We start from the raw sequence: 26643 nt of genomic DNA, 5'->3' as shown, positions 1-26643 counted from the left end.
CTACTAAGGCCAGTGACCCGATGCATCACGCATGAGCGTCATCCCCGTGGTCTTGGAAAGGTTCATCTAGTGTAGGATCTGGGTTCTTGCTGGCTTTCTCATCGACCTCAGCTTTCCTTTAGGGTAGACTTCGTTTAGGTGGGCAGCCCATTCCACCTGCGGCTGTGGTGGGTACCTTCTGCTCATCTCACAATGCCCCCCCCCCCCGCGCCCCCGCCCAAGTCCTTGGTATTTCTGCAGCCTTCCCCACTCAAGAGTCAAAGCCCAGGTGTGGAATTCCATTCAATCCAACCTCCAAGGATGACTCTCTCATCTATAGAATGATCCACATTGCCTGCTGGTAAAGGTGGACTTTTCTTTCTTTTTTCTAATAAATCAATAGAGTAGGAGTTCCCGCAGCGGTGCAGCAGAAACGAATCCGACTAGGAACCACGAGGTTGCGGGTTTGATTCCTGGCCTCGCTCAGTGGGTTAAGGATCTGGTGTTGCTGTGAGCTGTGGTGGAGGTCGCAGATACGTCTCGGATCTGGCATTGCTGTGGCTGGGGTGTAGGCCGGCAGCTGTAGCTCCACTTGGATCCCTAGCCTGGGAACCTCCATATGCCTCGCGTGTGGCCCTAAAAGAAAAAAAAAGAAAAAAAAAACAATAGAATAATGTCGTTATCTCTATCAGAAGTAAAGTGCTTGTGTTGATAATTTCTGAGTTTGGAAAGAACTAGGACTTCTCAACAGCTCACTTCTGGATGCTGTGTCAAGGCCAGACTTGGGCAGCGAGGGCCAAGGAACCAGCTAGGAGGCTACGACAGTCACCCAGGCAAAGGAATCACAGTGGCTTAGACTAGAGAGGAAGCAATGAAGGTGATGAGAAAAAGCAGAGATGCGTCTGCAATTCTCTGATGTTCTGGCTTTATTCAGGACAGACTTCAGCGCTGCCTTGACCAGTACCTTAGCCGCCAGCCTCATGGGCTGATGCAGTGAGGAGCTGAGTGGTGCCCTGAATTAAGATCATTAATGCCAACAGTCATGTGTGGCTAGTGGCTGCGGAACTGGCCAGCAAAGACAGAGCTATTCCACCTCACAGACAGTTCTCATGGCCAGCACCACCCGATTTTAACCTTTGAAACGGGGTGGGAGAAGGGGATGGAGAGGAGACAGTCAACAAGTCTTGTGCGATTTTAAGTAAAATTTGGTGTGATGCGCGTTTTGAGGTTTTCCCTTGGAAAAGGTGAATAGCGCCCATCAGATTCTCAGAGGATAGGTGACAACGTAAGTTAAGAACCATCAGCTAGAGTAGCAGATAATATATTTATGTACATATAATGTGGCGTGTGTTATGTATAATACGCCACATATTATATATTATCACGTATAATAACGGGAGGTGGCGCCTGGTGAGGCAGGACTCGCCTTTTATTTAACCGGAGAAAAGTTGTGTGTGCTGCCTCTATTTCTGGCAGCTGTCTAGAGCAGAATGCCTTTGTCCTCAAGGGTCCCTTTGACGCTGGGTTCTGGGGACAGCAGAAGACTGGAAGCCTTTAGCGGAGGAGGGGCTGTGGCTGGGTGGAGCTGTGTCCCCTCCCCCTCCCCCAGCGGGAAGATGACCAGAAACTCAGCACGGGGGTGGGGATAGGGGTTCCCGTTGTGGCTCAGTGGGTTAAGATTATGGGGGTTTGACTTCTGACCCCGCTGAGTGGGTTAAGGATCTGGCATTGCCTTTGTGCTGCAGCGTAGGTCGCAGATGGGGATTGGATCCTGAGTTGCTGTGGCTGTGGTGTAGGCTGGCAGCTGCAGCTCCGATTGGACCCCTAGCCTGGGAACCTCCATACGCTGCGGGTGCGGCCCTAAAAAGAGAAAATAAATATGTAAATGAATAAGTAGATGCATAACAAAGTAAATAAATGTAAAAGGCCGTGGGAGGGTGGAGGAGAGGTTCTCAGATCTCCGGTCCATCTGGGATGGGCAGGGATGACCCCATGAGGTAGGTGGACACGAAAGAACACCCCTCAAAAAGGGAGCCGTGAAGCCAACCCCAGGATTAGGAAGTCCTAGAGAAGGGGGTGGTCTCAGCACCCTGGTACCTGGGGTGCCACTGGGGGTGGGTGGCAGACACAAGCCAGAGCCCCCAGGAGCACCACCCAGCTCTGCTAACCAGCAGCAGGACCGTGGGTGAGTTAACCTAAGCTCCTAAGAAGAGCAAGGGTTATTCGGAGGATTAAACAAGGTGATATTTGGAAAGCACGCTGGCTGGCCACGTGGGTGGATCTGCAAGACCCGCCTCCAAAGGACTCTGACCTTGAGGCTGTGGGTTGAGCATCCTTCTCCATCACCCCGCCCAACTGCCCCTGGGGAAGCCTCCAGAAAGGCCAGTGGGGGCGGTAACCAGGACGGCAGCCTCGGGGTGAGCGGAGGCTCCCAGGGTCCTTTCGGGGAGTGGATCCTTGTCCTCCCCACAGTTCTGGGGATGCGAGCTTGGGGCCATTGTCAGTTTCGACACAGAGTTTCAACACAGAGAGGAAACTGGCCCTATTTTCTTCTTTGAGCTGGAGAGACGGGAGGTCGCAGGTATGTGTATCTCTGAAAGCTGCAGGCAGCTTCAGACAGGGGCAAGTCTCATTGCTCTGAACTCAAGGTCAAGGAGTTTTCACTCCTCCCAACAAAAATGAAGGGGGTGGGAGTTCCTGTCGTTGCGCTGTGGAAACAAGTTGGACTAGGAACCATGAGGTTGTGGGTTCGATCCCTGGCCTCACTCAGTGGGTTAAGGATCTGGCATTGCTGTGAGCTATGATGTAGGTCGCAGATGTGGCTCAGATCCCACATTGTTGTGGCTGTGGTGTAGGCCAGTGGCTACAGCTCTGATCGGACCCCTAGCCTGGGAACTTCCATATGCTGCGAGTGCAGCCCTAAAAAGAAAAAGAAAAGAAGGGGCTTCCCCCTGTGCCTGCGGCCTTTGTCAAACCGTACTCCTGTGATTGGAGGTTAACTGATTTGGGGATTCTGCAGAGGGCTAAGCCCCTGGTCTGTTGCTTGGAGGCTGTGTGACCTTAGACACAGACATGGAACTAAAGCATCTCTGGGGTTCAGTTTATCATCCGCTAAATGGGCCCAACAGTAGGGATTTCAGAGAGCTGCTGGGGGATCCAGGAGACTAAGTCTGTACAAGACAGAATGGTGCCTCACATGTGTAATAAGAGCTTGACAAAGGATGGCTAAACAATGGATGTATGTATGTATGAAGTATCTGTCAATTGCTCCATAAATATCTTCTAAGATTTAAGTCAATGTCCCTCAATTAGGGAAAATGTGGATTTGATACAGAAACCAAAGAGCAACTTTAGGGGCTGGAAAACATTAAAGCTATATTTAGTTAAAATGCCCAGTCAGCATCGCAATGAGTAAACACTGAAAAGCCATTCTCCCCTTTGTACAGCGTTTTGACTTCTTACATGTATTTGCTATTTTTAATCCAGGGGTGATTTCTTCACCAACCCGACCAGTCGAGTTGAGCTTCCTTATTAAGAGAGAGGGCTTCGAAGAGTGTGCTTTGCAGACACAAGGGTTTTGCAAGAGCCGGGGGGGGCCCCTGGAGCACCCCCATATGCTCCACCTACTGGCCTGTCCACCATCGTCCCACCAAGCTGTTTTCTGATGCAGGGTTACAAGGAAGAAAGTTCTACCCTCGACCCCTCATACTTCTGCAGGGGCCCATCTAGGGCCCTGGGGCCAGTCTAGGGCTCTGTGTCCCTAGAGTCTCCACCCTCTGTGTCCATCTTCAAGGGCGTAAGAGACAGGCCGCCTTGGCCTCTTAGCTGACCCCTGCCAGGGCCCTGGCAGAATGGCTGCAGCTCTGGGGTGCCTGACCGCCTGTATTACCCTCACTGGGGTTAGATCTTTTTTTTTTTTCTGGTCTTTTTAGGGCTGCACCCATGGCCTGTGGATGCTCCCATATCTGGGTTGAAATCAGAGCTGTAGCTGCCAGCCTAGGCAGCTTTCTGGTCCTCAGTTTCCTCACCTGAAAATGGGGCAATACTAGTATCTATTTCACGGGGGCCGTTCTGGGGGTTGAATGAGATGACCTGGGGAGGGTTCAGAATGATGCCTCCTACACTGAGCACTCAAGTTATTATTATTGTTGTTGTTGCTATTGATAGACAAGATTAGGCAGTGACTTTTTCCCTCCCATCCCCTTGTGCTGCCACCAGGGCCATTGGCCTCCTTGAATCCTCTGGAGTCTCTGAAGATCTGCAAAAGCCTTCTTGTCTTCCACCCCATGGTGACAGGCATGGGGGGAGGCAAGAGTGGCCAGGAATTGTCCTCTCCCCTGCACTGCTGGTGTGGGGGAAACGTAGGCGGGACCTGAAGCGATGCAGCCCCCCTGGGCATTCTCACCTGGTGGCTGGCTCTTTCCTCTCTGGGACTGTTCTAGAATCCCTGGAAAAGTCTGGGAGCAGAGGCTCCTCGCAAACTCAGCCCTCTGAGCCTCAGGATGGGCCTCGGTCAAATGGGGACCGCTCACACCTGGCCTCCATTGTATCCAAATGTGATTACACATCTGGGCAGCAGCTCCCCCCCCCCCCCCCGTCCCCGCCCTGCCTCAAGAAGGAGCGCAAGGCGAGCGAGACTCCTGGAGCCAAGACGACCTTCACCCTTGGGTTTTGTCCGCGTGGAGAAGACAGGTGCCACAGTCCTGCTAGGGTGAGTCTGCGAGGAGGCTTTGCTTCTGCGGAAGCGCCTTCTGTCCTGAGACAGCGGGAAGCGGCGGGGTGGGGGGACACTCCTCTTTCCTTTAGACCTGGGCGCGCTGGCCGCAGGGCAGTTTGTCTCCCAAGGGTCCCCGATCTGAACCTGGTCGGATTGGCTGGGATCTGCGGAGGCTGGGGGCGGGGTGGTGGCTGGGGAGCCCCTTTCCGCACAGCAGAGTGAGGTCTCCGTGGCTGCCCGTGCCCGGCGGACGTCCTGCGCCAATCGCGGGGCAGCGCGGAAACCGTGAGAAAAAGGAGGCGCGCACCTTGCGGGCTGTCCCGCGCCTCCTCGGGTCGGGGTTGGTGCCTGCGCGAAGCCTCAGGGCGGGTGCGGGGGCTGCGGCTGGGCCCTCGGCTGAGCCGGGCCCCGCGCGGTCTCCGCCCCGCGCACCCCGGCTCTAGAGCGCCGCGCCTCGGCGATGCCCGCCACCGGCTTCTGCGTCCCGGGACGCGCGAGCCGAGTCACTCCTGCGCCTGCAGCGCCGGAACTTGGGGCGCGGGGGGTGGGGGCGGGGTGCCGGGCCGGCGGGCGGTGGCCGCGGCGGGGTGCCTGTTTCTGGCACTCTGAGCCCTTTCCTGTCTCTATGAATCGGGGCCGCGTAGGACTTTCGAGCTCTCCGGGCTGGCAGTGTCGCGGACACAACAGGTCCAGACCCAGGACACCTCCCTCGCCTGCGTCCGGGACTCGGGTTTCTCCTTCCCTCTTCCCGGGGAGAGGCCCGCGGGCTGGGCATCGCAGCCAGCGGCCCCGCGGTTTCAGTTTGCTTTTTTACAGCCCCCACCCCCCGGCCGGCCCGGGCTTCGGTCCCGCCGCGGTGGGCCGAGGAGCCCTTCTTTGGAAGGGTCGCGATGGCCACGGAGTCCAGTCGTCGGTTCCGGGAGCGCGCCCCGGGGACCCCGCCGCTGGCGGAGGCGAGGGGCGCTGCGCTGTCCGCGCCGTCGCCAGGGAAGCACCAACCCAGGCGGGCAACAGCGGTGGAGGCGCCCCGGGGACCCTGACTCAGGGCAGGAAGGGACCTGCCCCGTGGCCGGATGCGCCCTGTCCCCCAGCAGCGCGCTGGGCCGCCGCGCTCCCGGCCTCGGGCAGCGCGCACACCCCACCCCCTCGACGTGACACAGGCGCCTGCAGCGCCCCCGCCCCATACGCCGCGGACTGGCGCCGCCCCCCACCGGCCCTTCTGGCCCCACCTGGGCCCTTTTTCTTTTCAGGTGGAGGGAATGCTGGCCCCCGGTCTCTCTGGAGCGAGGGGACTCCACGGATCGGGGACAGGAGACACGCGTCTCCAGCCCCGGGGCCCGGCTGTGCGCGCAGGAGGGAGGACCCAGAGCGGGCTCTGCCTGGGCTTGCCTGGGCTTGTTCAGAGCCAGGCTGCTTGCCTCGGTGACTGCGCGGATCCGGGGAGATTTCGAGATTTTGCGGGAGCCTTGGAACCAAGCCCCGGGGAGGAGGCGGCTGGAAGCCCGCGCGACCTGCTCGCCCCGTCCAAGGGTGAGCCCAGGTAAACGCTCGAGTTCTCGGTCTGTGTGAAAGCTGGGAAGGGAGGCAGGAGCTAGACCAAGTGCTTTAATAATACCAGTAATGGGAACCCTGTTGAATGGTGTGGCCTCCGAGTCATAAGAAAGAAGAGTGTCCAAGAAGCAACAAAATGCTCTTTGATTTCATAATCTTTGGAAAGAAAGGATTCCTTTTTTTTGAGTTTTGCATGGCTGGCTATTTCTTTCCTCCTCGCTCTCCATCGTGGGTACAGGAGGGCTCACTGGTCTGGGAGTGGCAATGGGGACCGTGGCTGCCCTGCTGCTGCTCACCCTCGCGGTATCCGAGCAAATACCTTGATTTCCTGAAAGTGGGGGCATCGAAACTAGCTCCCCGAGGTGCTTGTGAACTGCCTCAGAGGGGAAAAGTGCTTTGGTCGCTAAAGTAGTGTTGTGTAAGAAGTCGGGTCGGCCAATTCGAGTTTTAAGGCGAGGGACAGGAGAGGTTTGCAGTCCCACTGCCTCTCCTCCCCCTCCCCCACACCCTGCCCAGCCGGGGAGCGGCCTGTCGGGATGAAGGACTGGGAGGCAGGGCACGTCTGGTGGTTCATCCACCTGGCAAGGAACAGCAAGAGGCAAAGCAACCTGCCCTGCTTCCGGGGGGCGGTGAGGCTGGTAGCTTGAATTCGATTCGGGACCTCCTCCTGTGCCTTTACTGTTTCTGCGCCTGATGGGGACAAGGAGCAAGGGGACAGCATGACTGGGCAGAAAGAGCCAGGGCCTGCGGCCTCCTGATGCATGGGCGCTGGTCTGCAGCTGGGAGTGGCCGGGCGTCCTGGATAAGTGCCTGGTGGAATTCTGTAGCCAGGAATCGTGTCCCGAAGGCAAGATGGTGCCCTGTAAGTTTTGTGGACCAGTTCTGCCTCTGCCCCCAGGTCTGAGAGACCATTGGGACAAATGGCCACTGCCCTGAGCCTCTGTGTAGCAATGGCCGAGGTGGGTGGGCTGAGCAGGAGGTGGGGGGGCTCCTGTATTCGTGGACATTCCCCTTGAAAGTTATCCAGGAGCAGAAGTCTGATGGGGCAGCGTCAGCTGGTACCCTGGGCCCACTGGGATCTGCTGCCTTATGTGTTGGGGTCTGTTTCCTGAGCTTCCCAAACCTGAGGACTGGCCAAGACTGTCCTGCTCTGCCTGCCAGTCCAGCTTTCTTGCCAGCCTCAAGAATCCCCTGGTGAACAGGCTCTGCAGCCCCAAGGACTTACACTATTACTCCCCTCCCGGGGCCCTTGGCACACATCACAAATCAATGACGCTAAATCTAGACCCGCCTCTGAGCCCTTCTCATCATGGAGAGTCAGGAAGCACCTCGCATGGATCCTGCCACTTAATGGCATTGCCAGACCTGAATCTGCCCTTGTAACTGGCCCCTGGGCTGGGTGCAGGCAGAGGAAAGGAGGCACAGGATCCTGCCCCTGGGTCCAGGCTGCTCAGCCTCAGTTGAGAAGAAGTCAGAGACACACACAAGAAGAAAATGACTAGGCAGGACCCATTCATTCATTCATTCACTTATTCATTCAGCAACTATTTAGTGAATCTTTGCTGTGTGCCTGTGTCATTTAGCTTTAAGACAGCAGTGAACCAAACAGGCCAGTCCTTGCTTTTGTGAGGCAGCTGATCTGATTGAGGAAACAGGCCATCCATGAACAAAAGAAGTATTTTAAGACATTTGGTGGTGATAAATGCTCTGAAGGGGTTGGAGGGTGACAAGTGTTGTGGAGGGGCGGTTTTGCTGGAGGGGGTAAGTCATTGAGATGAGGGGAGGGCTTTTGGGGAGAAGGGTCAGCAGGTGCGAAGGGGCCTTTGAGAAATTTGTAAGGAAGCCGGTGAGGCTGGAGGGAGGGGTCACAGGTGAAGCGGGGCAGGGGCTTATGCCCAGAGAACGTGGCGTGACGTCCAAAGGGCCATGCTCTGCAGCCTTTGGAGGGTTTTGAGCTGCACCCGTCATAATCTTAGGTTTTAAAATGATAATTCTGGCTGTAGGGTAAGAGAATGTAATGAGAGGCAGCAGGGCGGTCCTGCTGGAGGCCATTACTTGGTCCAGGTAGAAACCACAGTGGCTGGAAGAGGGCAGTAGCCTGGAGGGCTTAGAGGCAGTAGGGTTTTGTTTTGTCTTGGTTTTTTTTTTGCCACCCCACCCACACACACCAGGGTGTGAACTCGCAGCACAGCAGCAACCTGAGCCACTGCGGTAACAATGCCAGGCCCTTAACCCCCTGTGCCACAAGGGAACTCCTATGATCTTCACTTCTGATAGCTGAAAAGAGAGGTGAAGGGAGGCCACGGGCCTCACCTTCTCAGGTGATTGGGGTGCGGGCTCCACCAGCAGTTTCTGCTGAGTTTGCACTGGTGGCCTTTGCTGAAGGGGCGGCCTGGGTCCCATGTTAGGACAGGAGAGGACAGAAGCACCTGTTTGTATTATTCCACCTTGAGGGAGAGAGTCCTGGCTCCAGCACCCACAGAAATGGGCCTCATTTCCTTTTAGCCTGTCTGACAACAAGGGCTGATGTGTGTGTTTGGTCAGGGAGGACCATCAGGGGCTACTTTGAACCCTAATTTTAATGATGAAAGAGTCCTTAGGGATGAAGGCGTTTGGTGGCTGACCTTGGGCGTGCACCCCCCCATTCTGGGTCTGGCTGTAGCTGCCATGCAGAGGCTGCTGGATGCTAGGGTCTCATCTCTCCCTTCAAAGGCGCCTCAGTTCCCCACTGGGGCCTCCACGGTCTACGAAGTGCATGGCTTGGAGTCAAGGTCTCGCCTTCCAGCCAATCTCCTCATGGGCTGCTTGAATCTGAAAATATGATTCCTCATCTGTAAAATCGGGCGCATGGTAGGACCTCCTTCATAGGGTCCCAGTGTCAAATAAAGGAGATAAATGCACATCGGCCATGCATCAGGTGCTGCTCTGGTGTCTGTTAGGTATCGTCAGTGACAAGGAGCTTTGCTTTCAGAGAGATTTAATACTTGCGCTGAATCAGAAGGACCTTCCTCTACGCCGATCTAATGTAGGGAGGTTTTTGGAGTTTTTTGTTAGATTTTTGCATTGCAAATCTCTCTCTCTTCCCCTTCCTAAAATTTGAAACTTTCATATATTTTTTCTTCTTTTTTGGCTTCCCCAAAGCATACGGAGTTCCCCCAGCCAGGGACCCAATCCAAGCCACCGTTGCGTCCTGCACTGCAGCTGTGGCAACGCCGCATCCTTAGCCCACTGTGCTGCCGAGATGCTGGTGCTTTCATTTTTGTAATTTGTTAACCAGAGTTGCACATATTTAAGTGGGACAAAATGCCTTGGGTGGATACCAAAAAAACAAAAACACAAAACCACTCTCCTCCTGGATCCCCAATTGTGGGCGGGTGGTGACGGGCCCCAGTGCTTGGGGCAGCTCCCGAGCATGGTGCCCGCCGTCGGCCAGTCTAGTCCTGGGGCCCTACCCTGACCTCTGTGGTCCCAAGTGACCTCCTCCTGCACCGTCATTTGCTGTTGGTCTTGTCTCTTCCTGAGAATACTGCTGACTCACTCCTCCCAGCCTCCCCCCTCACCTGGCTCCGGGCTGGTCAGCTCCTGCCTGATTCCCGGCCCCCCTTCCAGACCACCAGCCCATCCTCCTCCTGGCAGATCCGCCCCAGGGTACAGCACGGCTCCCTGTGAGGAAAGCAGAGTTTCAACACTCAGAGGATGGGAAGGTGGGCGGGGAAAGGGTGGTTCCGACCAGAGGAGAGAGAACTGGCCTGACAGTCCATGGGGGACGGATGTTAGTTGACTCGAGCCAAAGGGCTTCCTAGTCCCGACGTTACACATATTCTGAGGCTGTCACATCATCTCACAACCAAGTTAATTAAAATCAACTTGAAGATGGGTGACTCCTGCCGTGATAACCTCCTTTGGTCATGAAACCCACCCCCAGTGATGGAGTGAAGCAGGTTGAAAATTCTGGACCACGTTATCAGTTGCTGACCGACACGGTTCCTCCCCCAGCATCACTGCCAGGCAAGTGGTGATTCTCGGAATCATCCACCCAAACCGCAGAGCGAATTCAGATCTCTTGCCTCCAACCTGGAGTTACAGAGAGACTGTTTTAGATCGTCAGCTGGGAAACAGCTGCTCGGGAGCCTGTGTTGAATTGACTTACCCAGGGTACCACCCAGTCGTCTCCCGGCCCTGAACGCCCACCTTCCTGGTCAGGGCAGAACCAGGGCACGGATGGGGGCTGGGATGGACAATGACCCTGCAGCAGTGAGCGGGCAGCTGTGGTGGCCTCTTCACGGGCGAGAAGGGAAGACAGGCCCAAAGGAACCTTTCAGACCGAGCCTGCACCCCGAGGCCCACCTGCTCGCCAGAGCCCCCCCGCTTTGGCACCTTTGGGACTGTCCTATGCTCTCAAAAGCCATTTAACCCCAGAGCATTTCAGAAACTTCCCTTCCCTTTGAGCCACTCCTAAGCCACATCATTCCACGCTGGGTGTTAAAAGAGAAAAAGAAAAGGCAAGCCGGCGCTGCCAGCCTCGCCTTCTCTCCTCTTCACCAGAGAATCACACCTTCTCCCAAATGCTTCCAGAAATGCAAGCTTCGCGTGTGTACACACAGCGCTAATTATGTTCATTTATGCGAATTGTTTCCATTTAAGCCTAATTACTGTACTGGAGGCTAACACTTATCCTTAAATATGTGTCAAATTAACTCGGTTAGAAGTTGTGTTTAAGGCAGTGGAAGAAATAGAACATTGTTTGGGAGGGAGCTGGTCCTTGTTTTACTCGTCATTTCCTCAGTGTTCCCGAGCAAGGATTTAACATCTCTAGGCCCTTTTTGTTCCATTTTGGTTTTTGTTTTTGCTTTTTAGAGCCTTCCTCACGGCTTATGGAAGTTCCCAGGGTAGGGGTCGAAACGGAGCTACAGCTAGCAGCCTACACCCCAACCATAGCAACGCGGGATCCAAACTGCATCTACCACGGCAACACTGGACCCCCGACCCACAGAGCAAGGCCAGGGATTGAACCGGCATCCTCGTGGATATTAGTCATATTTGTTTCCACTGAGTCACGATGGGAACTCCTCTCAGCCCATTTTTATCTTGGAACAAAGAATTCCTGTCGTGGAGTTCCCACTGTGGTGCAGTGGATTAAGGATCCAACGTTGTCTCTACAGTGGTTGGGGTCGCTTCGGAGGTGGGGTTTGATCCTCAGCCTGGCACAGTGGGTTTAAGGATCCGGCGTTGCCACAGCCATGGGCTAGATCACAGCTGTGGCTAGGATTTGATCCTTGGCTGGGGAACTTCCATATGCCATGAGGCAGCCAGAAAAAGGGGAAAAAAAATTCACATCCTGGGAGTTCCCATCATGGCACAGCGGAAACAAATCCGACTAGGAACCATGAGGTTTTGGGTTGGATCCCTGGCCTCGCTCAGTGGGTTAAGGATCTGGCATTACTGTGAGCTGTGGTGTAGGTCACAGATGCGGCTCAGATCTGGTGGTGCTGTGGTTGTGGTGTAGGCCGGTGGCTACAGCTCCCATTTGAGCCCTAGCCTGGGAACCTCCATATGCCTCGGGTGCGGCCCTAAAAAGCAAAAAAGAAAAAAAAAATCTCATCCTGCCTGCCTCACAGAGGCTGGTATCATTGACAAGGACTCTGAGATCCACCCCACACTCAAGCCTCTGTGCAGCAGTGGCCAGCCTCGGATTTTACCATCCAGTCAGGGCCACAGAAGGTGAATAATTAATGCATAATAGCAAACATTTATTGAGTGCTTACTGTGTGCCAGGCACTGTGCTATGCACACATAGTATGTTACTAAATCGTTCTAACTAGGGATGAGGAAGCTACTGTTGTTCCCGTTTTACAGATGAGGAAACTGAGGCTCAGGGGCTTGATGGCATTGGGCACAAGTGTGGTTATGGCCGAGCCTGGGGGTGAATGCAGGTAGTGAGGCTCAGAATCTGCACTCCAGTCACTCTGCTGCTTCCACAATGTGGGGCGGGGGGACTGCAAGGCACCCCAGGAACTGAATGCTGTAAAGGCACTTTAGCCCTCTCAGTCAGTCAGTCCCAGGTCCCATCCACACCCAAGTGGAGGGGATGGCACCAGGGCCTGGCACCAGGAAGCCGCTGTCACGGGGCCACTGAGAGTCCATCCACCATTTTTCATTCTTTCTGTGGATCTTTTGTCCCCGTAGTTTCTTGTGATGTCAACAATTTAGAGGTTTTTTTGTTTTTTTTTTTTTAAAGCTCAGGACACTAGCAGCATTTCTTACATTTTTTTTCCTGATCCCCCCGGATTTCCAGGGCCTGCCCTCTGGGGAGTTAATATTGTCGTGGCTGTTTCCATGGTTAAGTGGTCCCAGGAATTTTATGAAAGAGAAGCAGCTGTAAGGAGCTTGAGGCTGCGTCAGCAGAGAGAGGGGGGCCCGGCCCGGTAAGGAATTCAGACATTTAATCAGAACTTTATTTTTATTTTTTTAAATTTTTTTGTCTTTTTGCCTTTTCTAGGGATGCACCCATGGCATATGGAGGTTCCCAGGTTAGGGGTCCAACCGGAGCTGTAGCCCCCGGCCTGCACCAGAGCCACAGCAACGTGGGATCTGAGCCGCGTCTGCAACCTACACCACAGCTCGCAGCAACGCCGGATCCTTAACCCACTGAGCAAGGCCAGGGATCGAACCCACAACCTCATGGTTCCTAGTCGGATTCGTTAACCACTGCGCCACGATGCGAACTCTAGTCAGAGACTTAAATTCATCCGTTTGTGTTCGTTCCTTTAGCCCTTCGTGCCTGTGTCCCCACTCCCGGCACACCTGGTGAGTCCTTTCTGGGTTCTCTGCCCACCTCTGGGCCACGTCCCCTCCCTGCAGCCAGGGCCACGTGAACAAGAGGAGAGGGTGGGACACCCTCGGCCTGGGACATCACAGGCGGCTCCCCGCGGGCGGGGGAGCCAGCCTGGAGTTCACCGTGGGGACAGGCAGACAAAGGGAACAGCAGTGCGCTGCTTAAAGCAGAATAACCACGAATGTACCTTTTCCTGCTCCTCCAGATTATCACCCTGGCCCTTGTGGCCTGAAGGCCCCAGCCTCGGGGCACCGGGCTCTTTTAAGTGCTGGCCAGTGTGTTTTCCTAGCATTTCCTCCTCTTCTGTGGCTCAGCCCCCCTCACTTGCGTCTCCTTGGTTTTGTCATCTAATCTGATCTCAGTGGACCTTTTCCTCCCTTCTGAGTGGCTGCCCCTAAATTACGGTGGGGTCAGAAACCCGGGGCCCCCTATCAGGTTAGCATTGTGTGTAAAGTACGAGTTAATAAGTAGATCTCAAGGGCAATCCTGCTCCCACCCCAAAAGCAGAATAAGGGAGTGAGTGTCATTTGAAAACAAAGCAGTGCTTTGATTCCTTGCTCTTGTTTCACATCCGTCCTGTCCTGTACTTGATTTTGAACTTCAGGTCACTGTAAACTTGGCACGTCTATACCGGAGGAGATCCTTGATTTAATAGTATGCGAGGATATTAACAGGATTGGGGGAAACAGTCTCTTCTGTGAGAGGGCAGGAGCTTGGTCCCGGCTTTTGGGACAAGAACAAGGGGCCTCCTCTGGCTCCTCCCTCCCTCCCCCCACAGGCCCCGCCCCCTCCCCTTCCTCTCGCAGCTGAATTGAGTTCACTGATGACTCCAGGGGTGTAGGAGTGTCCTGTGGCTGCTGTAACAAATGACCACGAACTGAGTGACTTAACAGAAATATGTTCTCTCACCATCCTGGAGGCCAAGAGTCCAGCAGGCTGGACTCCCTCTGGAGGCTCAGGGGAAGAAGCCTTCCTGGCCTCTTCCAGCTGCTGGCGGCTGCCCTGGCATGCCCAGGTGCCTGGCTGTGTCACTCCTGTCTCTTCCTCTGTCTTCACATCCCCTTCTCTGTGTGTTTTCTCTTTGTCCCTTAAATCTCCTTCAGCCTCAGTTTATAAGGACACTTGTGATTGGACTTAGGGTCCAGCTAGATGATCCAGAATGGTCTCCTTGACTTGAGATCCTGCATTAATCGCAGTGGCAAAGACCCTTGTTCTACATACGGTTGTGTGTGCAGGTGCCAGGGATTTGCCACGGGTATCTGTCAGGGGGACGGTTTTCTGGTCCACCACTATGAGGGATGCAGCCAAAGGGTTTAGAACGGTGCCTGGTGTGTAGTGGGGCCACTCTTGGTGTTGCTGTGGCTGCTGTTACATTTCATCACCTTTCATCTGTTCATTGAGCCTCTGGTACCTGCCTTGGCCCAGCATCGTGCTGGGCACCAAGGATACAGTAGCGAGGCACAACAGGGCTCTGCCCTCAAGGGGGCCACTGGCCTCGGTTCCGGATGTCTGAGGGCTGTTCTGAGCACAGGCGCTCAGCAAAGCGGACACACCCAGCTGTCCAGGCTTAGCGTGTTGTTCCTTTGGGGTGGTTCCAGGCACCCAACTTACAAGTGAACTTGTGAAAAGCCCAAAGGACCTTAAACTTGCAGATTGGGTGTGCTCACAGTTGTCTAACTTGAGAACATAATTCCTTACATTTACAGGGGGGGTTTTAGTTAGTTGGTTTTTTTTTTTCCCATTTTTAAAAGTATTCTTGAAGTAGAGTTGCTGTACAGTATGTGTTCATGTCTGCTGTAGGCAAGTGTTTCATCTATGTCTGTACATACGTAGCCACTCTTCTTCAGATTCTTGTCCCATTCAGGTTATCCCAGCATGTTGAGCAGAGGTCCCTGCGCTGTACAGCAGGTCCCCGTTCATCATCCGACACCTGCCCATCTGCTGCCTCCCCTGTGTTGTGTGTCCTCTTGTACAGACAACACTCCTGGGGGTCCGTCCTGTCGTGCGCAGGAGGAAGACGTGAACTTGGGCTTCCTGTCGCTGCGTGCAGGCTGGCCAGCCGCTCTGCCTGTCTTCTCCCACCAGTCCTTGTCCCTTCAACAGAGTTTTCTTGGCGTTTGATGTGCCGTCTGCAGTGCTTGATGCTGAGAATATAGACAGGAAGCTCATCCTTGGTCCAGTGGGGGTGGGAGGCTGATAGGGCGATGCTTGGGGTGGGCACGGGGAGCCCACAGCCAGGGCATGGGCCATGCTGCCCCCAGGAGGGGAGGGCTGACTTGGAGGACAAGGGTTGTTCAGGGTGGAAAGAGGATGCTCAAAACAGAGAGACAGGCCTGCAAGGCGCAGAGGCAGGAGAGCCAGCATTCAAGGGAGCAGGAGTCGCTGGCGTGTGATTTCAGGGAAATCTTCCCTTCCTCTGCCACCTGCACCCAGTCTCCTTCAGTGAGCCACTTTGTGGCTGAAATTTTAAAATTAGAGCTTCATTCTTTTGGCTGAAACCAGATAGTCAATTTACTCTATACGCATGCAAAATCCCCCAAACCAGATGAGACACCTGCTCAGCCACCCAGTTTGCAGGTCAGGGGGTCTGGTTCTTTTGAAGACAGGTTTTGCTCAGTAACCGGGGATCAGGTGAGATCATAGGACACTGAACACTTGCAGGCGGAGGTGAGAAGTGAACCATCAATGTGTGGGGACAGGAGCAGAGGGGATAGCATGTGGGGTCCACAGACACCCTCCTTGCTCATTTCCGTTGGGCCAGCCCTGAGCTGTCTGACCACGGTGGGACATAGGTTCCTGCTGCTCTGCCTCATAAACAGACTAGATGCTTCAACCTTCCCCCTGGGGGTCAGGGAGCAGGTCCCCCATTAATTTCATTTACTGCCCGGTGCAGTGAATTTCTATCTGCTTGGCTTCTGTATCTCTGCCACCCTTCCCTCTCTGCATCCCAGACCTGCAGTTAACCTCCAAGGTCCAGGCTCCAGAATGGAGCTTCAGGGAGCTGCTCCCTTCCTGTGTGACCTGCATCCCTAGCATTGGAATGACTTTTTCCTATGTGACCTGTGTCTGTAGCATTGGAGTGACCTTTCTTTTTCGCCCACTGGGAATACTGGTTTTGTTTGCCTTTGTATGTACATTCTTCTTTGTTTCGCTTTGCTTTAAAAATTTTTTTTTTTAGGGCCGTACCCACCAGCAAGTGGAAGTTCCCAAGCTAGGAGCTGAGAGGGAGCTATAGCTGCTGGCCTACCCCACAACTCACAGCAACACCGGATCCTTAACCCACGGAGCAAGGCTAGGGATCAAACCCACATCCTCATGGATGCTAGTCGAGTTTATTAACTGCTGAGGCATGACGGGAACGCTTTGTTTGTTTAAAAGTTTTTTTTTAATTGAGGTATAATTAATTTACCATATTAGTTTCAGGTGTACAATATAGTGATTCAAAAAGTTTTATAGATTATACTCCATTTAAAGTCATTATAAAATATTGGATATATTCCCTGTGCTGTTCTATATACTGTAGCTTATTTAATTTTTACATAGTAATTTGTGACTCTTGGAGTTTTGTTGTGGCGCAGTGGAAACGACCCTGACTAGGAAGCATGAGGTTGCGGGTTCAATCCCTGGCCTCGATCACTGGGTTACGGATCTGGCATTGCTGTGAGCTGTGGTGTAGATCCCAGACACGGCTTGATCCTGTGTTGCTGTGGCTGTGGTATAGGCCAGCAGCTGTAGCTCTGATTCGACCCCTAGCCTGGGAACCTCCATATGCCATGGGTGCGACCCTAAAAAAAAGGCAAAGTAAAGTAATTTGTGACTCTTAATCCCACCCGCCTGCCCCCGCCTTCTCTCTCCCCGCTGGCAACCACTAGTTCTCTATATCTGTGAGTCTGTTTCTGTTTTGTTATATTCATTTATTTTTTAGATTCCACTTATAAGAGATAACATACAGTATTTGTCTTTCTCAGTCTGACTCATTTCACTAAGCATAATACTCAAAGTTTTCATTCTGTCCTCTGGCTGAGTGGGATTCCATTGTATGTGTATACACCCCATCTTTACCCATTCGTATGTTGATGGACTCTTGGGTGGTTTTTATATCTTGGCTCTTTTGAAGTAATGTTGCTATGAACAGTGGGGTACATGGCAAAAAATTGGGGCGCATGTATCGTTTCAAATTCGTGTTCTCATTTTTTTTTCTGATACATACCCAGGAGTGGAATTGCTTGGTCTTATGGTAGTTCTGTCTTTAGGTGTTTGAGGAAGCTCCGTGCTCTTTTCCATAGTGGCTGCTCTGGTTTGCATTCCCACCAACAGCGCACAAATGTTCTTTTTGCTCCAATCCTTTACTAACACCTCTTGTTGGTGGTGGGGTTTTTTTTGTTTTGTTTTGTTTTTCTCTTTACGGCTGCACCTGTGGCATATGGAAGTTCCTGGGACAGGGGTTGAATCAGAGCCGCAGCTTGTGGCGATGTCAGATCCTTAACCCAAATCCTCACAGAGACTACGTCGGATCCTTAACCAGCTGAGCCACATGGGAACTCCGTTTATGTTCTTTGTGAGGGTGGCCGTACTGACAGGTACAAAGTGATAGCTCATGGAGATTTTGATTTTGGTTTCCCTGAGGCTTAGTGGTTACCCATAGGCCTTCTATGTGTCTTCCTTGGGAACATGTCTATTCACATTTTTTGCCCATTTTTTAAATCAGTGTTTTTTGGTGGGGGTTTCTCTCTCTCTTTTTTTTTTTGGTCTTTTTGCCTTTTCTAGGGCCACACCCACAGCACATTGAGGTTCCCAGGCTAGGGGTTCAATCGGAGCTGTAGCCGCTGGCCTACACCACAGCCACGGCAACACAGGATCCAAGCCACGTCTGTGACCTACACCACAGCTCACGGGGACGCTGAATCCTTAACCCATTGAGCGAGGCCAAGGATTGAACCCACGACCTCATGGTTCCTAGTTGGATTCATTAACCACTGAGCCACAGCGGGAACTCCAAGATCAAGGCTTTTTGACATTGAGTTGTATGATGCATTTTAGCAGTTCACCACTTTCCTCCTGTGAACCTCGGGCGGGCAATGGATTTAGAACCTGGTACTTGGTCTGAGGGGGCCATCGTGACGACAGCCACCTGCTCGCGGGGCATTGGCAGGAGACATGGGGGCATCAGGCCTGCAGCCTCCCTCCCTCCAGGCTGCTGGCCTGGCCTGGGCCTCCATCCTTTCCTGAGGTTCGTGGGGAGAGCTGGTCTCCCTCATTGTCTCTGGCCCTCTTTTTGGCCTTTGCAGAGTCTTACAGGGGCCGCTCTCTGGGCTCTGGTGTGTGGGATCAGCAGGACGGCAGTGGAGAACTTGCTGAGCAGGTGAAGTGTGTTCCCAGGAACGCGGGTGTGAATCGGACATATTCTGCCCTCATCCTTCTCCTTTTTAAATGTTCTTTTAAAACGATACAGTTGGTAGTGATGCACAGAGAAAGTCACACAGCTCAGGAGTTCCCGTCATGGCGCAGTGGTTAACGAATCCGACTAGGAACCATGAGGTTGCGGGTTCGGTCCCTGCCCTTGCTCAGTGGGTTAATGATCCAGCGTTGCCGTGAGCTGTGGTGTAGGTTGCAGATGCGGCTCGGATCCCGAGTTGCTGTGGCTCTGGCGGAGGCTGGTGGCTACAGCTCCGATTGGACCCCTAGCCTGGGAACCTCCATATGCCGCGGGAGCGGCCCAAGAAATAGCAACAACAACAATAACAACAACAACAACAAAAAGACAAAAAAAAAAAAAAAAAAGAAAGTCACACAGCTCAGAGGTAGATGCGGTTCATAGGGGGGGCCCGTCTGGCCTGCCTCTCCCCTTCCCCCGCCCAGCTTCGGGTGGTTTCTGCTGAGCCTTGGGGCAGAAAAGCCTTTTATCCCAGAGCCTTCGTCTTTGCCAGACTCCTCACCTCCAGATCCTCGGTTGCAGGGTCTGCAGCTCAGAGCTAGGGTTAAACGACCACCCCTCTCACCTCCACCCCCACCCGTGCTGCTGCCATTGGCCCAGCTCCAGTCCCAGAAGCTTACCAGGCGGGAGTGGCTCTGCGAATCTGCTTACTTGGGGCCCCCCACACCCAGCTTGTCTGGGGGTCCCGGGGGGGAGGCCGGGTGGACCCAGCTCGGGGGTCTGGGCTCCAGGTCCCTCAGTGCCCTGCCTGTGAAGGAAGGCGCAGGCTCTCCCCCCTCCACTCCCCCCACCCCGGGCACTTGGAGGTGAGGCTCCTGCATGTTCCCCTGGCCTGGCAGGTCAGGAACGCAGAAAGACCGCTTTAATGGGTGAGGCTCTTACTTATTCAGCTGAGACGAAGTATGTGAAAGGCCCTTGACGCCTGGGAAGCACCTGCCACAGCTGAGGTCCTCTGTCACCGCTGTCACGATGAGAACTGTCACCGCTCTCTCTGTACTTTTGAGGGGAACGCTCTGCCGCCGCTGAACAGTGGGTGTGGGGGTGTCAGTTCTGACGATTGGGACCCTTGGCCTGGGGCAGCCAGGAAACTCGCCCGAGCTGGGGTCTGTTCCTAGAGCCCCCTCCAAAGATACCAACTTGTGATCGCCTGGCCTGGCAGGGAGCAGGTGGTGCTCTGGGCTGGGGGACATGTCCAGGGACTAAAGGTGGCCATTTCTCCAGGACTTTTTTTTTTTTCTTTTTAGGGCCACATCCGCGGCATACAGAGGTGCCCGGGCTAGGGGTCGAATTGGAGCTACAGCTGCCAGCCTACGCCACAGCCACAGCAACATGGGATCTGAGCCATGTCTGCGACCCACACCACAGTTCACCTCAACGCCAGATCCCTGACCCACTGAGCAAAGCTATGGATCGAACTCACATTCTCATGGATACTAGTCAGATTTGTTTCCGCTGTGCCACAACAGGAACTCCCGTCCAGGACTTTTAAAGAAGGGCTGGAAATCTTCGTGGTGTTAGAGCCTTTTCTAGTGGCAGTGCCGGAGCACCGGGGGTGGATGAATCTGCTTTGGGAGCTGGGATCAGCTTGTATCCACTAATTGCCAGTAGCATCCCCACCCTGACTTTTTTTTTTTTTTTTTTCTTTTTATGAATACACCTGCAGCATGTGGAAGTTCCCAGGCGAGGGACCAGTCAGAGCTGGAGCTGCCGGTCTACACCACAGCCACAGCAATGCCGGCTCTGAGCCCCGTCTACAAACCATGCTGCAGCTCACGGCAATGCTGGATCCTTAATCCACTGAGCAAGGCCAGGGATTGCTCAGGGACACTGTGTCGGGTTCTTAACCCGCTGAGCCACAATGGGGAACGACCCCCTCCCACTTGTGACCACCAGAAAGTTCTCCAGACATTGTCACATTGACAAAATCCCCCCCCCCGCCCCCCATGGAGAGCCTCTGGGCTTGAGGATGCAGGACGGGCTTTCGGTGGCCACTGCCTTGGCGCAATAGGCGGCTGCTCACTTGGGTGCAGTTGTCTTTGTTCCTTTTCCAAAAAGCTGACGTCATCGGGCTCAGTTGTTTGTTTTGTTGGCTCACCCAGCTCTCACCGCAAGCAGCCTTTCTACTTTGGGGGATCCCGAGTGACTTATCATGGGACTTGGTATGTAAATTTGAAAGAGTCTTGTCTTCCAAACTGGAGGCAGACACTTCTTCTTTAGCTGTGCTTAGGAAGTCCTTGCCTCGAGCCACATGGGGCTCTTGCTGAAGACTGTATCGTCAGCACCCTGGCAGTTCAGTTTTCTGAAGTTGCAGTTGTCTCCCGTGAGTTTGGGTCTTAGCCCAGTGAGGAGCTGTTGACCTAAGGGCCGGGGCGGTCTGACCTTGGCCAGTGCTTGGGGGATTTTCTTAAGGCCTCTGACCTGGGACTGGCCTTGGAGAAAGGCCAAGAACTGGCTGTTTGAGATCGGGCATTGGGGGAGGGGGCGGGGGAAGGAGTCAGGCCCCAGGAGGATCCACCTGCAGTCACGCCCTTGCTTCAGGCCCCTCGAGCAAGGCCTGGCCTGTTTGTGGCCCCTCCTGGGGCCACAGTGACAGCCAATGGCTTGAGATGGAGCCTCACGAAGCACAGTGAAGCCCTAAGGACTGACCCGATCCAGAGGTCAGAGGCCACGCATTCTCCCACCCATGTCTGGTGAGTAGGGGCTGTAACCCTGAGGCAGGAGGTCGGTTCCGTCTAAATTCCGCCTCTGGATCTCTCTTGGGCTCCTTTCCCTGCCTCACCCTCTCCTCAGGGAAATGGGTTCTAGTTTACTAGCAGGGCCTTTAGATCTTACCTATTAGCACCTGCCTTGAACCAGAAAACTCTGGAAATCGGAAGATCTCAGGGAGTCCACAGCTCTCCTCCAGGGCGTCCCTGCTTCTCTTCTGCAGTGGCTCTCCGAGGAGGCTCAGTGTAATTGGCTGCCTTCTGAAGCAGGCGGTTGAACTTGAGCAGTGGTTGGGATGCCTGGACCCGCTCCCCAGGCACCACCTGTGGCCTCACACTCAGCCAGTGCTGAGAGCTCCATGCTCACTGTCGACTTGGCTGGACAAGAAGCTAGTTCCAGCCTCCAAGGACTCCAGTTGCCACCAGCCCCACTAGCCTCACCAGCTGTACCCATCAGCCCCTGGTTAACACATCAAACCAGAACCTCCTCGCACAAACTGGACAGTACCCCAGGTACCCAGGGAGCCCTACTGAAAGGGTGGGGCCAGGAGGATGGGTGGGCTTGGGTGCACCCAGGGCAGGGGTCCGGGTTCCGGGGGTACCTGGAACTACCCTTTGCTCTCCAGGGCTGCTCTCCCTGCTTCACCTGGGCTGGGACCTGGCAGAGCTCTGAGTCTTCCGGATTCCAGCGTCCGAGGTAGCCAGTCTGCCGACTGCTGGCGTAAAGCTGCTTTCCCAAAATAGCCACCCAGAGGGAAAAAAGCAGCCCTGGAATTTGACCCTGACCATCACCGATCACTGGGAAGGCTTTTGTTCAGGCTCCTGGTCCACCTGGCCCCACCTCTGACTGTTACCGAGGCCCTGCCGGTGGGTATGGGGGCTGGTGTTTTCTCTCTCCCCTCTCTCTTTCCCCTTCCCTTTTGCTCTTTTTTTCCATCAGCTTTAGATTGAGAATTGAAATGACGCAGGAGAGATGTCGCAGTGCCTGATTGGCTGGAGGGGGTGGGAGCAGGTCACAGGTGGGAAGCAGGCAGGGGAGGGGACCTGGGTGCGAGCACCTCTCTGCAGGTGAATGCACACCTGTGGCGGTCCGGGCGCTGGCAGTGAGCCCTGGCCTGGCGGCGGCGGCAATGACAAGCCTGGCGGGTCAGACAGGTGGAGCCAGCCCTGCGGTCGGATACCCGGTCCCCCGTCAGCCCACAAGCCAGGTAACCCCCCTTTTCATCTTTTCTGCTGGTTTTAGGCACTACTTACAACATGAACAAGAGGGAGTTTCCCCAGGGGGGAATTGTGAGTTTGAGGAGGATATGCTGTGTTTGTGTGCGGGAAACTTGGCTTCGGAGTTAGAAAAACAAGTCTAATTGTATTGGCCCTTGGCGCTGAAAAGCAAATTTCTTAGGGAGCCTCGAAGCTGAATGGCAAGTCAGGGAGGCAAGGTACAGAAAGGATGAGATTTTGTTTGGTTCCTGCAGATGGAAAGCCTGTGGAAGACTCTCTCCTGGTGAGTGGGGCTGTTCCCTTTTCCATAAGGAGCGTTTGGGCTGGGGGCTGCCTCACCTTCAGTCCCTACTCGGAAGCACGGGGAGTGCTGGGCTTCTAACTCCAATTGGTGTTCCAGCCCTGGGGCTGGGTCTTATTTGGAAGTTGTTTGAAGTTTCACATCAGTGAAGGAGGCTTGACTTGTGAAAGCCAGTCTCCAGTGTCATCAGGGGCATTTTATGTAGCCAGGGAATTGTCCCCTGAGTCTTTGGGGGAACTTCCGGCCCGAGGGCAAGAAGGGAGGAGCACAGTCTGAGGACAAAACTCAGGACTCCCCACTCGAAACAGGGGCTGGTTTTGACCTCTCTGACATCCTTGAAACACATATACTGCCTTCCCTCAGCCTCCTGTGCCCTTGCCTGTCTGCCAGCATCATGGACCCTCACCCAGATGCATACCTGGCAGAGAGGCCCCTGGGGAGGGCAGAGCAGAGCAGCTGCCATGGTCATGATCTTCTCAAGCTGCCCTGCGCTTTGCAGGGAGAGGACAGGGAAGCTGTTTCTGAACCTTTTGTGACAGAGACGTTTTTCGGTTGTGGTTTTCTTTTTTATTTTATTTTTTTAATTCCAAGGTAATTTGTGGTGCCCCAATTGCTTAGATTATGAGAAGTATCAATTAGGATTCCTTCCTCTGCAAGTGGGAGAAAACTCTACTCAAGATGATTTAAATTCTCAGAACATTAAAATTTTGATAAAACCTAAGTGCAGACCTTGGGCAGCTTCATGACGGGTTACATCCAGGGCTCACGAGGTCAAGGCATTAGGCTCGCTCCGTAGGTCTGCTCTCTGGCCAGCTTCCCTCCCCACCGGCTCTACTTGGGGTCTCATTTAAAATGAGGAAAACTTTCCTGAGCCCCCGCCTCCCCGACTTTCCCACGCATCTCACTGGCCAGAATTAGGCCTCGTCTTCAGCCCCAGCCAATCAGAGACAAGGGGAGGAGTTACTGTGTTGGAATTGGTGAGGCCCATCCTGACCAGGAAGAGGAGAGTGAATTACCAAACCAAATGTGGGCCTGTGAACAGGAGGACAAGAGGGTGTGGGTTTGGGGCAGTATCTGTTGCATTGGACAGTTATTCAGATTTCTAACTGATTTGGGGACAAGACAACAACTCTTACTCCTGAAATACATATATTTCTTTATATGCAATTCTTAATGCCAGGACAGGTTTTTTTTATTTATTTTCACATGCCCATGCCATGTGAAATTTCCTGGGCCAGGGACTGAACCCAAGCCACTGCAGTGACAATGCTAGATCCTTAACTGTAGGCCCCCAGGGAACTCCCAAGAGCTGTTTTTAACAGTCCTGGTGTCCACTCTTAGCCTTTCACCTCCCAAGAGGCCCACTTCCTTAAGCATCTGCCTGGTGGTTTTTAAGTGTTAGAGCCTTTCCCCTTCTTGGTGAACCTGCTGCCTCCCAGAGTTGGCTGCTCAAGGCTTCATCCCCAAGAACCTAATAGAAGTAAGAGTTGTAAATATTAAGGACACATTTCCAGTTATGCAAAGAGCAGAAGAGGCACCAGGGTTCTGGCTGAGAGCGTCCCAGAGCCAGCAGTGCATCTGCCACTCACCCAGAACCCTGTGGGATCTGCAGGGGACCGGCCTGCCCCAGCGTCAGCTCCCAGAGACTTGATGGAGTTTTCCCTTTTCTCCAGGCCAGGCACAGGGAACTCCTGAAACTTGGGGAAAACGGGAGTGCTGGCTGCCCACCTGGGAAAGCTGGTTCCAATGGACATGAACCTGACTTTAATTTTTGAGACTGAAAACATCCAAGTCAGTCTTTTTTTGCCCCATCTCTGAGACCTCACTCGTAACCTTGGCCAAAGTCACCTGTAGATCTGGCCAAATCTTTGGTTCTCCTCGGCGCCACATCACCTTCCTGCCCCTGGATCAGGTTTTCTGGATGAGATCAATGCAAGGGCAGAAAAATGCCTTCCAAGCGTTTTTTTTTAAATCTTAACTATTTTTACTTTTTTATTTTTGTATTTTATTTTTAGCTTTTTTAGGCCCACATCCATGGCATATGAAAGTTCCCAGGCTAGGGGTCAAATTGGAGCCACAGCTGCTGGCCTACACCACAGCCACAGCAACACAGGATCCGAGCCACGTCTGCAACCTTTACCACAGCTTCTGGCAACGCCAGATCCCTGACCCACTGAGTGAGGCCAGGGGTCGAACCCACATCCTTACGGATCCTAGGTGGATTTGTTTCCACTGATCCAAAAAAATCTTACTTTTTTTAAAAAAAGGTTTTAAATTATAGCTGATTGACAATGCTCTGTCATTTCTGCTGTACAGCAAAGTGACCCAGTCATACATAGATATACATTCTTTTTCTCACATTATCCTCCATCATGTTCCATCACAAGTGATTAGATATAGTTCCCTGTGCTAAACAGCAGGTTCTCATTGCTTATCTACTCCAAATGCAATAGTTTGCATCTACTAACCCCAAATCCCAAGTCTGTCCCACTAACCCTGAGCTCGGCACCCCAAGTTTGTTCTCCAAGTCCATGAGTTCATTTCTTATATTCTTTTTCTTATGTTAATTCTATAATGTTCCTATTATAAGTGATTGGATGTAGTTCCCTGTGCTATACAGCACACTCTCATTGCTCATCCCTTCTAAATGTAATAGTTTGCACCTCCTAACCCAAACTCCCAGTCCATCCCCCTCCCTCCCGCTCCCCCTTGGCAGTGACAAGTCTGTTTTCTGTGTCTGTGTCTGTTCTGTAGGTAGGTTCATTTGTGCCATATTTTAGATTCCACAGATAAGCGATATCGTATGGTATTTGTCTTTCTCTTTCTGACTTACTCCACTTAGTATGAGAATCTCTAGTTGACCTTGCAACTTCTGACAGTGCTGTGAAATGCAAGAGGACACTTAGGGCTGGTCCTAGGCATCCATGGATGCCTTTCAAATCCTTGTGCAGGAGCGTGAGATGCAAAACCACGACTTCTTCTGAGTATTTCGCTTCTTCCAGCAGGAAAGGCACTTCAGAAGCACTTGTTCCTGTAGTTCAGAGCTGCTCCCAGTCGTGATTGCATGTGTCTGTGATTTCCTGCCTTACTCTCCCCATCGAGACCTCAGCACCCAGCCTATCACAGGTGCTCAAGTCAGTATGTGACAGGTGCATGAAGGGTACGTGCCTGCTTTCTGAAGGATGCTGTGTGGACCTGGGACGGCTTCCTGAGTGAATTTCCACATCTCCAAGGATGGAGAGGGGTCCTGCTTTCTCAGAATTGTGACATCCAAGAGCCTTGTCACCAGAATCCACTTTTTCTTTCTTTTTTTTTTTTTAATGGCCACACCCAGGGTACAAGGGAGTTCCTGCATCAGGGACTGAATCTGAGCTGCAGCCGTGGCTTCAGTCACAGCTGCAGCAACACTAGACCCTTTCATTCCCTGTGCCGGGCCAGGGATCAAACCCATGCCTCCACAGTGACCCAAGCCACGGCAATTGGGTTCTTTTTTTCTTTTTTTTTCTTTTTCTGCGGCCTGTCGAAGTTCCCAGGCCAGTAATCAAACCCATGCCACAGCAGTGACCCTTAACTGGTGACCATGCTGGAGCCTTAACCTGTTGTACCTCAAGCACACTCCTGCAGTCAGGTTCTTAACCCACTGCACCACAGTGGGAACTCCTCAGAATCCACTGTTTCTTTAATGCTTAAAACTTAAGTGCTAGGAACTTAGGCGTTCCTTTGTGGCACAGTGGGTTAAGGATCCAGCATTGTCAGTGCAGCATTTCAGGTCACTGCTGTGGCAGCACGGGTTTGATTTCTGGCCCAGAGCTTTTATATGCCATAGGCACAGCCCAAACAAAAACAAACAAACAAAAAAGATTTCTGGTTTTCTTGTATTTTTCCCGGTTCCCTGGCTCTGCA

At 53.4% G+C, this 26643-nt stretch overlaps 2 long non-coding RNA genes across 4 annotated transcripts in view; both read left to right on the top strand.

The window, feature by feature from the left end:
- Window positions 1-26643, top strand: part of LOC146402547 (uncharacterized) — a 46039-nt gene that overhangs the window by 8828 nt on the left and 10568 nt on the right. The gene's annotated exons all lie outside the window — the stretch shown is intronic.
- Window positions 4613-26599, top strand: LOC110261090 (uncharacterized). Of its 2 annotated transcripts, none has more exons than XR_002344882.2 (4): window positions 4613-4690; window positions 5947-6236; window positions 21446-21734; window positions 21848-26599. It is a non-coding gene; the product is annotated as an uncharacterized LOC110261090 (long non-coding RNA). The 2 variants fall into 2 exon arrangements; XR_014807022.1 differs by lacking the exon at window positions 4613-4690 and adding an exon at window positions 5250-5383.

Source organism: Sus scrofa, chromosome 6 (genome assembly GCF_054392235.1).
Source record: "Sus scrofa isolate SSC_HxYL_T2T_F1_AM1 chromosome 6, Sscrofa_HxYL_maternal_Yorkshire_Landrace_v2.0, whole genome shotgun sequence".
Classification (NCBI taxonomy): Eukaryota; Metazoa; Chordata; class Mammalia; order Artiodactyla; family Suidae; genus Sus; species Sus scrofa.
This window is presented reverse-complemented; position numbering and strand designations above follow the sequence as displayed.